This window comes from Chamaea fasciata, unplaced genomic scaffold (genome assembly GCF_029207755.1).
Source record: "Chamaea fasciata isolate MVZ Bird 193981 ecotype frontalis unplaced genomic scaffold, bChaFas1.0.hap1 SCAF_5, whole genome shotgun sequence".
Lineage (NCBI taxonomy): Eukaryota > Metazoa > Chordata > Aves > Passeriformes > Sylviidae > Chamaea > Chamaea fasciata.
The window spans coordinates 70,685,990-70,701,016 of record NW_027094090.1 but is presented as its reverse complement, the minus strand read 5'-3'; the positions used below and the strand labels follow the sequence as shown (position 1 = coordinate 70,701,016).

Below are 15,027 nucleotides of genomic sequence, written 5' to 3'. Positions count from 1 at the left end.
CTCTCTGTGGAGGCGCTGAATGTGTCCCACAGAGCACAGTGTGCTCCCAGCAGTGTGGATGGAGCTGTCCCTCACCTGGGCAGCCTGGGCAGGGCTTGTGCTCCGAACAGTCCCACCACAGCCTGTCCTGTGGCCAGTGCAGGGTGTGATCCTGGCTGAAATGAACATCCTGACAGAAAGCTTAACTGATCTGACACAGCTCCAGCCACAGAGTTGTCTAGCAGGATATCAAATAGCAGTATACTCGACCAGTGTTAGAACAACATATCTTCACTATGAGCTGAGCACACCCTGCAGGTATCCTTGTTTCTAGGTATTCCTGAAAGCTGTCCTCTCTCTCTTAACCCTTTCAGGTGCCGTACATCCAGCACAGATGAAGAAGTTGCACACAGGCAATGCCTGGTTCAGTGTGGTAACTGAATCAAAAATAACGTGGTCAGCAGGTCCAGGGAAGGGACTGTCCCTTTGTACACAGCACCAGTGAGGCCAAACCCTGAGTCCAGTGTCCAGTTCTGGGCCCCTCAGGGCAAGAAAGACATTAAGGTGCTGGAGAAAGTCCAGAGAGAACGAAACAGCTTGGGAAGGGTCTGGAGCACAAGTCTGATGAGGACCAGCTGAGTGAGCTGGGGGTGTTTAAATCTGGAGAAACGGAGGCTCAAGGGGGGACCTTCTCACTCCCCACAACTCCCTGGCAGGAGGGGGCAGCCAGGTGAGGGTTGGGCTCTGCTCCCAGGAACCAGGGACAGGACAAGAGGAAATGGCCACAAGCTATGCCCAGGGAGGTTCAGGTTGGGCATCAGGATAAACTTCTTCACAAAAGGGTTGTTAAGCTTTGAAACAGGCTGCCCAGGGAGGAGATGGAGTCCTCATCCCTGGAGGTGTTCAAGAAATGACTGGATGTGGCACTCAGTGCTCTGGTCTAATTGACAAGGTGATCATCAGTCAAAAGTTGGAGTAGATGATCTCAGAGGTCTTTTCCAGCCTAAATGATTCTGTGATTCTAATTCCATTGCGTAGGTGGGATTTTCTTTTCAGCTTTAACAGGACTTTGTCAGCTCATTTCCCACTGCTGTGCGTTATAAACTGGGAGAGGAAAAGGAAGGGAGGTAACACTTTAATGGGGAATGATATGTAAATTCCAGGTGAGGTATCTGTACTTCTGTAAGTTCTCTGCTGCTTATGAAGTATAACATAAAAATGCTTCAGTAGAGATAACTGAAGGCTGGGAAAAAAAAGGATATAAAAATTACCATATAATTGGAATGAAATAAATAAGGAACCTTTTGACAGGGTTTTTATAGCTTATAAAGCTATAAATAATCCAAATTTCCAGGCAACACTATAGCTAGGTCAGAGAAACTTCCACCTAGAAGAAGATCTTTGATTCTTAGAGCTTGAGGGCATCTAGATCTGCATGTGGGCTCATTTTTAGGAAAACCTGAATTTAGCTCAGGCCCCACTCGTTTGGGATTGAGTTAGCTTGTAGTGACTAGCATGTGTGCTACAGTGAGGTTTGAGGATAAAATTGTAACACCATGGAACTTCATCCAAATTAGGTAACTAAATTAGGAGCTAAAGCCATCTGTGTAATCAATAGAGACAGGTAGGCTCAGCCAAGGGGGCTTCAGAGCAGCAATACCAGGAACTTCCCCTGACTCCATGAGCAGTTAGATCCCTGAAGCTGGGTGGTGTGAATGCCCACTAGGATGCCTGGTGAGGGAGTCCTGTCTTTTGGTAAAAGTTTTCAGAGGGCCAAAACAGCATGAGCAGCTCTAGGCTTGCATTGGAACCAGGAATTGAAGAGTCTGGAGCACAAGATTTCCCATGATTTAACAAATAGCATCTTGGATAATGTTACTGAATTTCAGAGTCGTCTCTAGCAGAGTTCAACGTGTATTCCTGATCAAATTCAGGATTAAATTCTCACTTTGAATGTGCACATCTGTTAATATTTTAACTCGTCATATATCAGAATTCTCCAGATTTCCTGGCAAGTCATGCTCAGGATGAAGTCTTTCCAACTGTTTGTATTCAAGGATGTGTTTATATATATATGGGTATATACAAACACACATGCTCTAGACAGTGTGTAGGTGAGAATGTTGTTACAAGGAAAGATTATTCCAAATTATTTATTGCAAGAGACAGTAGAAGTCTGATGCCTTCAGAGTGCTTCAGTTCATTTTAAATGATCCTGTTGGACCAAAAGAACTTTAATGCTTGCTCTGCCTTGGGCTTGCTTTAAAATTTGCTATTGAAAAGAATTCCAAGTTTTTTGCAGTAGAACTTTGTGATGCTGTGAAATTCCAGGTTTCAGCAGTAGAATTTTGTCATGCCCTGAGGCTCTGTCTGAACCTGGTGATGCCACAAGCCTGTGGAAGTCTCTGTTTCACTTTCATGGTCATTTTCTAGGCAGTGACTCACAGTGTCAGAGCAGCAGCCAAACAGGGGTGTCAGAGGAGCTGAGCTCAGCTGGGACCAAAGCACCTCCACTGCTGCAGAACTAGACATCCATGGACCTGCCAGAGCAGCTGGAGCAGGATGGTGAGCACCTCCCTGAGCATCCAATTTCTCATTCCTGCCTCCCTACGCTGGCATCAGCTGGAGTTTCCCCAGCAATGTAGCTGGCAAATAGGAAAAATTAGTGAGGTCTCCTGGCTGGAGACCAGACTGTGTCTTATTTTCTACAGACTCCAGCTCATACCCTGAAGCTTGAAGAGTAGATATTTGTGCAGAGGCTAAACCTTGCCAGGGAGGTATGTTTTAGGAAGCTTCGGTAGTTGTATGTAATATATTTAGCTTTTTATTTTTTTTTCAGCCCCTTTAGAAAAGGAGGAAAGTTCATGCAAATTGCAAAGCCAAACATTGATAATTAAGATCGAATTCAGGTTGTCCCTCCAATCACACTCCTGCCCTCTTGTGTGAATGCCCTGTGATACACTTTTGAGCTGCAAAAACCTGGGCTGGTTTTCCTTCTTTGGTGCAGACAATGGATACACAACAGGACACAATTAATGGGCAAGTTGAAACCCGGTATTTCCTAACCTTAAAATGCTTGATTTAAACCTTTTCCTCCCAGTGTTTTTTGAATGTTTTTTTCCCCAGTGTTTCTGTTGTCACTGATTTCAGAATAAACAGTTAACTAAAACTGAAAAGAAGTATTCCTGGCTCATGCAGCTTCTCTGAAGTTACTGGTTTCATCAGGGTAGAATTTGGCCCATTGCATCTAATGAATTGTATATTCCAAAATCAATATTAATAATGCCAGGTGCTCTTTTTAAATAGACTGTAGACATTCATATAGTCTGTGTAAAGTTCATATGAAATGATACTTGCCTATTCTTAATTCATTCTTTTGTTTAATAAATAATCCTTCAACCTTTCAGTGGTTGGTTTCTGGGATTCTGTTGGACATCTGTATTTATCATTTAGGAAGTCATCATCAGTGAATTTTCCCTCCTCAAATTTTTGTCATGAGCCCTGGGTTTTCAGGATTGTTGACTACTTCTCGTTGAGTTTGGGGTCTTCTTTTGTGGTTTTTAAATATTTTGTCACTTATTCTGTTGGCGAGTTTGCAGTTTATCAGTTGAGGTAAATGTACAGTACGGTTAAGGCACAAAGAAGGAAAATCAACCATGCACTTGCTGAAAGTCTGCGTTTGCTGCAAGGCACCATTTCATCTGGGGGATATGAGTGACTCACAGAGGATGGAGGGACTCATAATTTCCATAGTACAGCACTGTTTGCTAGGATTTTCTGACTTTTGTATTTATCATTAAAGGCATCATTACACAATGTGAAAGAAAAAAAAAAAAAAATCTAGCCTTCATAGTGTGCTTTCCTGATTGTAAATGGGTCTGGATATCCTGTGCTAAAATGTCAGGTTAGATCCTTTGTAAACTCTGAAGCCTGCTCTCAGAATAGAACACTTCTGGAGTGTATTAAATTGGTGTTAATTGAGAAACACATATGCCAATGACATTTTAAGCTACGCTAAATAAAACCAAACCTTTAGCAGGTCCCTATCACAGAGAGATCCTGAGATTTCACTGAACCTGCTGCTGCCGTCATCTTTTTTCCATCTATGCATATGTTGCTTGCAATGATATATGGTAACTCCTGATGCAAATACCACTCATGCTGTTACAGCTTAAAAGGCCCAGAAATAGAATGCAAACACAATGTCTGTTTTTTTTTTTTCCCTTCTCCATGTTATAAAAACCTATGACCAACAGCAGAAAGTTTGATTCCTTTTCCCTGCAGTTTTCACACCAGCTGACTTCAAAACATACGTTTTGCGCTGCAAGTCATGAAAAATTCATCATTTTCTTTCTTTTTTGAAAGGGGACTGATTCTGCAAGTGTCTCAGGGCTCTCTGGCTCCTGCCACAGGTCAACACTTCAGGAGGGGTCCCGTCCTCAGGTGACCCAGTGCCCAGTGCATGCACTGACTCCGTTCCCCAGCGTGGCTGGCCCTTGTATCAGGCCAGAACGTATGCTTTATCTTAAGACAAACAAAGCCATTTGAAAAACACAAAGCAAAATGGGGGTTGAAGTCCCAGTTGTGTCAATATACACATGGGATGTGGCAATATTTTGTTGCACATTTGGTTTGTTGCAGAGAAGAAAGGGCAACCTGGGAATTTCCTAGGGCTGGGTGTCAGCAGCACTGGATGATCAGCAGTGAAATCCTGCTCCAATGCAGCAACACAAACCCTGCCTGGCTTTGCAGGACTGCTCTTGTTAGAGCAGCTGTCTTCTGCTGCAAGTTAGGGCAAGAGGTCAAGAGCCATTTATGAAGTCTGGTACCATTGAGCTGGCATGATACAGCTGCAAGTGAAACTCTCACTGCTCTTTCAGGCAGCTCCTGTGACTTATTGGGGTGCAGCTGATGCCTTAAGTTTTAGCTTTCATGTTTTTTAGATTCTGTGCTGCCTAGGGGTGTAGTTCTGAGCCTGGCATTAAGTGCCAGTAAGCTCTCTTCACAGAGTAGGGAGACAAAACAAATCCTTTTCTGCTGAACACCAAGGACAACTTTCAGGCCCAAAAGCACAAACAACAGTGGGCTGAAGGGAGGAAGAAGAGGGATGGGACCTCACAACCTGAAGCTGTAATTGGACAATTAAACCCCAATATTCAAATGGACCAGAACTTATAAAAATGTGAGACTTCATGACTGGTCGTCCATTTTCTGACCATTTTGAGTCCACCTTGGGAGTAGCCCTGTACAGACCCTGTTCTGCCCAAGGTGTATCCTAAAGTCCCTTCAGTAAATCCCTACTTCATTCTCTAGATCTGTCCAGTCTCTGTTCTCAGTCAGCCTTCCCAAGGCATCATAGCCAATGGGGAATGAGACCTCCCTGTTCCTCTCTACTCAGAAGTCAGGCGGCTAAAAGTAACACTTCAGTTCATTATGCGTGATGCCAACCTTCTTTCCAGCTTACACGTAGTCTGGTGTTTCAGAAAAGGCCTTGGGTTGTGGAAGATCTGGTAGAACTGCTTCAGTGGGAACGTGACATGTGGGACAATTGGTAGCTTTTCTCCAGGTCTCAGTAAGCTGGGTGTTGGCCTGTGGTGTCTGTCAGGAACAAGGACTGAGGTTTATCTTCTACCATTATCTAATAAAAGGAAATTAATGAAGCTACTTAGTTTTTGAAGTGGTATCTCCCAAGCCTTGAGTGAGAAGTACTAAGCTATGTTTAGTAGTTCCTAATTCAGGACACATATTTTTCAGGTCAGCCCTGTTTTCCTGCTCTTTTTTGTTGTGACCAGTACAGTGCATGTTTTCAAAGTGGATATGTGCCTACAGCACCCTACAAAGATGTCAGCATCTGTGTTTGCATTGTGCAGATGAAAAAATCCAAAGCCATTTTGTTAACCCTGGCCTGGGGATCCCTCAGTGACAACTCTGTAGGTGCAGTACTGGGGCTGTGCAGATTTTAACATAAAATATTTTGTCTTGTCTGTCTGCTTGTTCATCTACCTCATGGACCTACATGCATGCTGGAAGTAGCTTGGGGAAGGTCAGTAGGAGTTCACGATCTCAGAAAAAAGGGTCAGTTTTGTGTGAGTGCATGTGTTGCTCCAGCTCACTGATGAGGCGTCTTGGCAGGACATCCCAACTTACAGACAACCCCATCCATTCAGAGGACACGAGCGCCCTTCTTGTGAAACATGGTCAAGAGTTATTTGCCAGAGGTGACTTTTTTATGGCTTTCTTGATGATGATGTTGCCTCACAAATGACTCTGCTGGAAACCTGCAGATATCCCCAGCGATTCTGCTGTACTTGCTGCAGATAAGCGTGGTATGCACAGTGGGGCCAGAGATTTGGGACATCTGTACATTGGCACACGCTGTAAAGGAGGGGAGCAGAGTGTGTGCAATGGAGCTGAGGGGGCTTGAGTGCCTTGGGATGGGAGTACATGTGTGGTGGGACGGCCAAACAGCTTGGAGGTGTTTCCCTCCGTGACTTTTTTTTGTGCCAAATGCTCTTTTCCAATTTCAAGAAAGCTTTTTTAGGTGAATTGGGGATTAATCCCCCCCACCGCACACACACTGAGGATTCTGTGGCTGGCGTGTTGCTGGCATCTTGTTGCTTTGGAGGCATCAGTGGGAAGGGAGCAGCCAGGTTTCCAGCAGCAGCCATGGCTCACAGAGGGACTGTTAGGAAGGAGGAAGCCCCTGGCAGGGTTATGGACCAGACAGTCTCTCCCAAGGCAGGTCAAAGGGTGAGCTTACTGTTTACAAAATCAGTAAATAGGCAATTATTCAGCCTGGCAACAGGCAAAACACCACACAGGATGTAAATCCTTGCCAATTCAGCATTATCTGGCGGGGAATGGATTGGAGATCCAAGGATCCCTCGCAGTAGCCAAAGGGAGCTCTCTGCACTTAAAAACCTTTTAGGGTCATTGTATGATGCCATGGAGCCATTAAGGAGTCCTCACGTGCCAGAAGCAGTTTAACAGGCCCAGTGTTGGGCACTTAATTGTGTCAATAATTATTCACGCATTAGCACCGGCTCCTCCTTAAAGTGTGTACTGCAGAGACTCATTAAGTTATTACTGGTATTCATTACCAATAAAATTAGCCTTTTTTCAAAGTGTAAAATTTATGTTTTATAGAAAAATATTGCTAGAAGTGCCACAGCTTTGCTCTACTCCCTGCTTGGTGCAGAGAAAAGCAAGGCTATGTGGAGATGACGCAGTATTTTTTGTCCCAAAAGAGGCCCTCGAATTATAAAGAGTCTTGTGCTTTTTTATTTTTCTTTTCCCCACAGTGGGTTTTATGTACTTTAACTTGGGGTAGGGGAGAAGCCTGGCTTTGGCTGTCAGTTCTGTGTGCGTAAGTGCTATTTCCTGGTATCACAAGATAAACCAGTGTCTTTTGATTAATCAAGTGTTAATGTACATGCAGCTGTCTTTATGCTAACTGCATCACGGTGCACTTTGTTTCTTTTAATGCTGATCATTTACAGTGAGCGTGTACAGTATATGTGCCTGGAAGGAGAGCAATTGTTATACAACTCCTTAATCCGAACCATGATTAAAACCCCTTTTGTTCCCCCCTCCCTGCATTACTCCAGCCTATCATCTTCTCTGAGAAATCATTTGGCAAGTAGAAACATGTGTATATTAAGAGAACAACTCCTTTTTAAGCATCAGTTTTGCTTTTGTTCTGCTTTTAGAACTTAGGTTTTTTCACATTTCAATATACAGCGCCGTTCAAAAGGCGTGGGAGGGTCATAGCCATTTTTTGAGTGAATAAGGTATAATTGAAATACGATGTATGCCGATATCATCACTTCCACAGCAATTATCCGGATTGTTTGTTTAGTGGGAACATACTTTCAAGCCGGGGTTGGTCAGTGGCAGTCGTGTTGCGTGACGCAGCTGAGAGAAATGGCAAAGAGTATGTAAAGTCTCACACTGTGAAATTTCACGTTGCACTGAGTGTCTGCGGGGGGGAGTCATTAGGAATTTTGAAGGTGAGGGCCGTGGCCGTTTCAGTAGAGGAGGACGGGGAGGCTGGTGCTTAGATCTTAGGGAGAGGCCGGGGTTTGACATTCTGTTTCATGTGGAGACCAGCAGTTAATGGGGTCTTGTTGCAACTTGAAACAGCTCTATTAGTAGCTTGATTGGGGAGAGGAGAGGAGACCAAGAGTAAACAAAAATGTGCGATCTGGAGATGGGCTTAATTGTGCACAATACATCTTGCCTCTGTGCGGCTTATTCTAATCACTCCAAATGGCAACACACACACACTCACACACGCAAATTTGATCTGCTCAAGCAGATAAAACTGCTATGTGTATAATACTGCCAGGCTAGGAGGAAAAAAAATGGACATCTGTTTAACAATTCTCTATTGTAGACAGGATCATAGAAACACTGTTGCCTGCCTGTCGTGTTCAATCAAAATGAATAAAATGCTGATTTAAAAAGAGAAAAGAAATCAGGCAGAAGACCACCTCAAAGTATTTGCTTACACTATTTTTTTTTTTGTTCTCATTTCAGCAGCAAATGAGGAAAGGGAATCCCAGGGGCAAGAGGAGGTTTCAGGAACAGTGAAGGGAAGATATTTGTTTTGTTTTGGTATTTATCCTGAGCACAGCCGAGAGAGGCGTACAGCAGTCGGAACTAATTGTAGCTCACTCAGGAAAGTCTTCATTAGCACTTGCCACACATGGTTACCAGATGTGCTGAAGAAGGGGTGGGAGGAGGGAGGAAGGGGTATGTGGAGAATGGGTTACATACTTAAACCTAATAATCTGTCTTTTGTTTTCAGGTCTATTGTGTTGGGGAGGGGAAGAATGGGGAGAGGGAGAAATCCTGGCTGCTTTTTTGATGCAACCAGTTCCTCCTAGCTGAATGGCATTCCTTGTGTTGCAGCCTGCTCCAAGGGAGGAAGGAGCCCTCAATCACGGCCAAGTAAAGAGGGATTCATGCATTTATTTATTTATTTAAAGGCTGTCAGTGAACTATTATTCCATTGAACTCAGCTGAAAGTATTTGGATACCCAAACTGGTGAAGCACTATCTGCTTCTGACCAGCTTGTGAATTTGAGCTGGGGCGGGGATTTTTGTGAGCTTATGGGCTCCCAGAGTATCAGTGGGGCTGTTAAACTTCACAGTTCAGCAGCAGCAGCATCTCTGTTCTCGTGTACTTTGCCAGGGAGTGTGAGATGCAATCAGGAAAGCCAAGTCCAGCAGGAAGGTAAGAGGAGCTCTGTGGTCCTGTTAAGTCACCCTGAGGTTGTCACTTTGGTCAGATGTTTAACCTTCTGCCTGTTGCTGTTAAATTAAACAGATCTTCCATGCATGGTGGCTGTTGCTGCTGCAGACCAAATCCATGCCTTGCTGCCCACAGAGGTGGTTTTCACAGGAACCACTGTTTATTTTACTGCAGATGTTAGCAGAAATTTTGCTGGTTGCTTCCTATGAAAAAAAGCACCCTCCTTATTTTGAACTGGTCATCTGCAGGGCACCTTCTGTTATCCCTGCCATCTCCCCCTGTTTCAGCAGCACTGCACCTTTTTTCTCCTCCCAGTTCCTGCAACATTCCCACAAAGTGAACATTTTTCACACTGGCATAGTCTGTGCTTGGAGGTCTCCTTTCCTCCTGTGCTCCCCTCTGCATTCCAGTGGTGGGAGAATATCACCCTGTCTGGATGACAGGGCTGAGATGACTCTCCAAGGTCTGAATAATCAGGGCTGAAGGTTTAATTATGGCACTACACATGATAGCCACAAGATTTGTCACTCTGGTCATGTGAAAAGAACAGCACTAGACGAACTTCTATTAATTAAGCACTCTGTTTCTCTTCCTTCTCAAAACTGGAAGGAGGTATAAATATGGGAAATCACTTAAGTTAATGTGAAATAGAGACATTTTTGGAATCTTAAATTATCTGAGTTGAACCTAAATCGATGTGGCTCTGGCCTTGTTTTATTCAGCTCAGTTTGCCAGTCTGTAATCTCATCCTGCTTTGGAGCCTGGAAATGTTCTTGCTCACAATCTCAAAGCAGAGCAGATGTTGCATAAATAGAAAATAGGTTGTGTGCACAACCTAATCTAAACACAGGGCACAGAAGGAGGTTTGGATGAATGTAAGCTAATCAGGGCACAGATCTGCTATACTTTGGGACTTAGGACCAAATTTTTTTCCAGCTATATTCTACTTGGCAGATCCCAAATATGCCATTCATGTTTTCCCACTGCATGGCTTGTGGGTTTTTTTAATTTGCTGAGAATAAAGTAATGCCTGTCAGCTCAAGCTCACCAAACAAAAGGTTGGTAACAGTTGATCTATTCCATCCTTTCTTCTGTGTTTGACATATTTCTGCATCCAGTGGTGTTATTCCAGGTCCACAATTGTCAAAATTCAGAAATTCATCTTTTAGATTTCCTCAAAGGAGTTAATAAAGCCAAATATCTTAGCTGGCGTAGTTGCATCTACCTTTCCTACTGTAGGATGGCTTCAATAAAACATCTTTATTTACTATCAGAAAGACCCAAGGAGAAATTTGCTAAAACCCCAGCCTATCTACCATCCCATTTTTGCCATTGTTGCTATTGCATCAGTTGTTTTCTTAATAAAATTAAGTGCCATATTTGCAATTTTTCTAATGCTTTCCCAAATTATTTACACAAGAGTGAACTGTGATTGTGCCAAAGTGTATTATGTAGGGACAATGTGTCTGCTTACAATATTTCATGTTTAGAAAACACAACACTGCAAACTTGATGTTTCTGTCAAGTTTTCTTTCTTCTGGAGATGCATATACATATATTTATTTTTTCAAGTGTTACCCATAGAATGAGTTTCATGTGTAAATGTTACTGCCTTCATGGTGAAACCACAGCCATCCTGCACAACAGGCAATTTTCATAGTCAGGTATTCCACAGATATAGTAATTAAGATTTGGAAGGGGTATTGTTGGCTCCGATGCCTGTGCTCACTACTCAACAGGTTTGCAGTTACTTGGGGCTTCAGCAGAACTCAGAAGTGCTTTCAGAAATCTGACACACTAAATGTAATTTTAAGACATTCTTTGTATTACTAACTTCATCTTTAATTAGTTAATGATTTAAAAAGTGTATCAGCTTGGAGTTGGAAAGCAGAAAGATCAGATTTATTTCCTGCTTTTTGTGCATTTCCGTGCTGAAGTCAAGGTTTCAGGCAACAAGGCAAATATTTTTATGCAGATGCAAAACTAATCAACCAAACATGAAAATACTCCTATGGGGTTTCCTGGAGGCCTTGCTGGGGATACTGTAGTGCAAATAATATATAATGCAAATAATAAATAATACAGTATAAGCATTGTAAGACAGTAGGGATGGAACATATTGGGTGGTCCATGTGAGCTGGTACTACCATCCTTTTTATGATGCTTGAAATCTCATGGTTTTGCTGCCTGGATCTACTGTCAGGCTTTTTTACTCTCACAAAGTTCTTCTATGCAGTGCTCCATTAAAATGCATGTTTCCTCACAGATGATGTCATTTAAGCAGAAAAGAATTGTAAAACCTTCCTTGGCCTCCTGTAGTTTTTTCCTCTGTAGCTGGCTGAGCTCGAACTCCTTCTCTTTCCAATAGGATGTATATATATAAGTAATTGATATGATTATTTTTATAAGCACATCAGCAGTACTCTGTGTAATTAGAGAGTATCCAGCACTATGCTAATAATGCTACACAGTGATTGCATATTGCACCATTTTTCTCCCTGTGGTTTGCCACCTTTCCAGTGCAAAGCTAGCGACCAACACGACAGACAGGGAACTTCCGTGGTAATGTTAGGGAAAATTGAGGCGAGCAAGTTTGCTGGGGAGAGTACAAATAGCTTTTTTCTTCTCCCAGGTAATGACCTGAAGGTAGACATGCAGTGCAGCAACATGAGGTGCGTCTTTCTGTCACCTCCAAATGAGGTTCCTGTGGGATGCTGGTGAGGGGGAACCAGCAGGCTGCTGGTGGCCAGGCACTGGCACAGGGGATTGCAGCCTGCTTTGTTTGCACGATGGAAGCAGAGGAGCCTGTTGCTCCCAGCCTGCTCTGCATTCCAGTAAGTTCCCAGTACTTACAGGGAAAGTTTCCAGAAGGGTTTGGGACCTCATTGCCTTTTCTTCTTGGGTCTCAGCTGAGATCACAGCAAGGCAGGGTGGAAACTGAGGTTCAAAGAGAGGTGCTAGTAAAGTATAAAATACCTTGGCATATATACCACACCCTCCCTTTTCTTTTTCCTCCTTCTTCCCTAAATCTGCTGAGAAAGATAAGGGATCAGATTGATACATTTGAGTGATCCATATCTTTTCAATTTTTAATGATTGGGCATTTACACTTTCATCAAACCCAGAGGAGGAAATGTAACTGTGAAGCAAGGAGCATTCCCAACTGAATAAGTTTATTTTTTTGTTTTACTTTATTCTGTTTCAGGGGTAAAACAGATTAGCTTCCCAACACAATGTCTGCAATTTTATCATAAAGCTTACAATATGTAACAAGTCTTGCAAAGCTCTATCATGAGATAACGAATGTGTAAGAATCTCTACCTCCACTTATAAAAAAAAAATACATTTTTGCTACAAGGAATTGCAGTGAAAAACTTGAAAATATGACATGGGGGTCGCCTAGAGAAGTAAAAAAAGATAAAACTATCTCAAATGCCTTGGAAGGCATTGGTTTAGGGTTTTTTTTTGTTCGTACGGTTCTAAACATTATTGTTTATGGTAAATCTTAGGACCTTAAATCTGGTCTGATGACTTTTGGGTAGTTGGGAGGGGTAGTACCTAAAATATCTGTCAGACCTTCTCCTCAAGTTGTTCAGTTTCTCCTCTGCCAGAGCAGAGTGCTTGGCCTTTCCCTAGGCTCTTAGGTCCTGGCAGTGCTCCCTTACTGTCACCGTGGAGGTCTTGGCTTCTCTGTGATCCCGGTAAAACCAGTAAAAAAAGGTGTCTAGGAGAGCAAAGCACTTCTAGTTCTGCTTTTCCCTCCCTCCCAGCTCAGCCTCCATCATTTCCTAGGGTGTTGACTATCTTAATTTGGATTTGGCGCTGGGAACAGTGAGTTGTCTGAAGAGTCAGCTGTCTTTAGCATTGTACTTTTAGGGGAACAGAAAGCAAATGACACAGAGTATAAAACAAGTATTTAAGCCACCATTTTAATCTCACTTGGGACAGTTTGACAAAATATGAACACATACCACTTGCAAATGTGTCTGCACACCACCACTGTCCTTCTCATTTGCTTGAGCATCCCTGGAGATGTTTGAAAGAACGGTGAATGTGGCACTTTGGGATGTGGTTCAGTGTTGGACCTGGCAGTGTTAGGGTAATGGTTGGACTCAATGACCTTTGAGGTCTTTTCCAACCTATGAGATTCTGGGATTCTCTGATTTTAGGGAAGGTTGTGCTTGTGATTTGCGCCAAGCCTCAGCTCATGGCAGCTGCATGTGTGACCAAGCCTTGTTGTCCTGCAGATCACACTGGTTTTCAGAACAGCCTCTGCAGCTGGGCAAGCACCTGCTGTTACACAACATGAGCACCAAGGTCTCAAAAGCTAATTCTTCAGTTTCACCAGGAGGTATGGCTTGCCAAATTTCAGCCTGTTTCTGATCCATGATGGAGCAATGAAAGTAAAAGTGCTTTCTAGAGGTGAGGCCATGCTGTAATTCAAACCAGGAAAAGAAATCGTGTCCTAGCCTAGGCTGTTATTAATTTCAGATTCTATGCAAAAGTTTGAATAGATTTTTTCATCAAACAATGCAACTATGACCCTTTTTCATCAAAAGGAGAAAAACCAGCAACAACAATAATTTACATCAATGCATTGTTAATTCTTTGTACCACTGTTGAATTTGAAACAACTTTAAAAATGAAAAAAAAAACCAAACCCAAAACCAACCAAACCCAACCAAAAACTATTTGACTATAGGAACAATAATTTCCAGATAATTTCTTAACTTCTGTGAGAAAATTTCCTCCTGTTTAGGAAATTCAGAGTTGTTTCCATTTTGATAAGAACGGAACATCCATTCAACAGACAATAGAGGCTGTTTAAACCTGTTAAATACTATGAAATAGATGTGTACAGCTAATTAAGGTATGTGTTGAATAGTAATTATGTCATCCTGAGGGATTTACAAATAGACTCTAGTTAAAATTTGATTCAATCTTTTATCATTCACAGAAGGTGCAAATTATTATTCATTTTACGTGCTCTGATTTCAGTTCTAAAGGTAATCCAGAAAAAAGGAAGAGGGATTTCTGTTTTATCAGCATTGTTTAAGAACTAAGATCCCTTAATTATCGCACTGTACCAATAGTCTGCTACCCAACTCACTGAAGCAGTCATTCAGCTTTGAAACTAACAATTTACCCTCCAAGCAAAGGGAGATACAAGGAAAAAGTGTTGAGTCAGCAAGCAAACACACCAAATTGTATGTTTTGGCTTTTGTTGGTGTTCGCGTTTCAGAGCCGCGCAAATGTGAGTCATTTACACAATGCCTTTCAATCAAAGGCATCAAAGCAAGGGAGACAGATTTCACAAGAAAATTAAAAATAATAAAAAAAAAAGGAAAGGCAAAGGTGAAATTATTTATGGGATCCAGTCCTTTTAAGCTTCTGGAACCTCTTTCTAGGTTTATACAACATGAATAGACTCTTAGTCTTACTCTTTTGTGTAATATCTCATCACAGTAATGAAGAATTAGATAAGATTCCTGATAACTTTGTTCAAGTGTATTATAAATTCTTTTACAAGGAAGTTACTGCTGTGTTTCTAGATTTATAACAATAATTGGCAATCCTCATAATTACCATTAAAGCTGGCCAAAAATGAAAAGGAAAAGAAATTGTTTCATGAAATATTGTTGTGTTTTGGAATGAAAGCTGCATCTTTCAAGGAAATTATGTCTTGCCCTGCTTAATGCCAACCAGTACTGAGGAGCAGTCACCTCTGAGAGGGAGAGCAGCAACTACCCAGCAACTCTTAGAAATGGTGTTCAGTCCTTTAAGTTGAGCTG

The 15,027-nt window shown here is 42.4% G+C and overlaps 1 protein-coding gene across 2 annotated transcripts in view; it reads left to right on the top strand.

The window, feature by feature from the left end:
- SOX5 (SRY-box transcription factor 5) overlaps positions 1 to 15,027 on the top strand; it is a 455,968-nt gene that overhangs the window by 104,385 nt on the left and 336,556 nt on the right. Inside the window, exon 1 of one of the 2 annotated variants that reach the window (XM_066184390.1) lies at positions 2,531 to 2,544. The exons of the other annotated variant lie outside the window; for it this stretch is intronic. The gene's annotated coding sequence lies outside the window, so the exon portion shown is untranslated. Of the gene's footprint in view, positions 1 to 2,530; positions 2,545 to 15,027 lie in introns of those variants that run through there. 2 annotated transcript variants of the gene reach the window in all.